Here is a 316-nt window from a genome sequence, read left to right as displayed (position 1 = left end):
TCAAGTGCGTGACTAAAGACCGTGACGACGACTTTATCTCCAGGAGGTAGCTCAGTACCCCTTAGCGCTTCCGTCTGCCGACACTTTCAAAATAAGATGCTTTATTCTGGTTTCTTTGTGTAGCAACTCTCTCTTGGTACACTTCAAAGTGACGTGAAACCCAATTAATTAAACTTAATACAAATGAACTAAACTCAAATTAATTTGCATGTAATTACTTATGTTTACAATAGGACATAATAATTTTTTAGAAATAAAATTTCATCGTTTTGAGCTTTCTGGGTGTTTTGGTGAATTGCATAAGCAGTTGTGAAAT

At 35.4% G+C, this 316-nt stretch overlaps 1 protein-coding gene across 1 annotated transcript in view; it reads right to left on the bottom strand.

Annotated features, from left to right (window-relative positions):
• Nucleotides 1-67, bottom strand: part of aox6 (aldehyde oxidase 6) — a 35127-nt gene extending 35060 nt beyond the window's left edge. Inside the window, exon 1 of the mRNA XM_085449782.1 lies at nt 1-67. This exon is cut by the window's left edge and continues 57 nt beyond it. The gene's annotated coding sequence lies outside the window, so the exon portion shown is untranslated.
• Between the last annotated feature and the right edge of the window lie 249 nt (nt 68-316).

Source organism: Copadichromis virginalis, linkage group LG23 (genome assembly GCF_057382275.1).
Source record: "Copadichromis virginalis isolate Kocher_CV1m ecotype Utaka linkage group LG23, C_Virginalis_male_GT1.1, whole genome shotgun sequence".
Classification (NCBI taxonomy): Eukaryota; Metazoa; Chordata; class Actinopteri; order Cichliformes; family Cichlidae; genus Copadichromis; species Copadichromis virginalis.
This window is presented reverse-complemented; position numbering and strand designations above follow the sequence as displayed.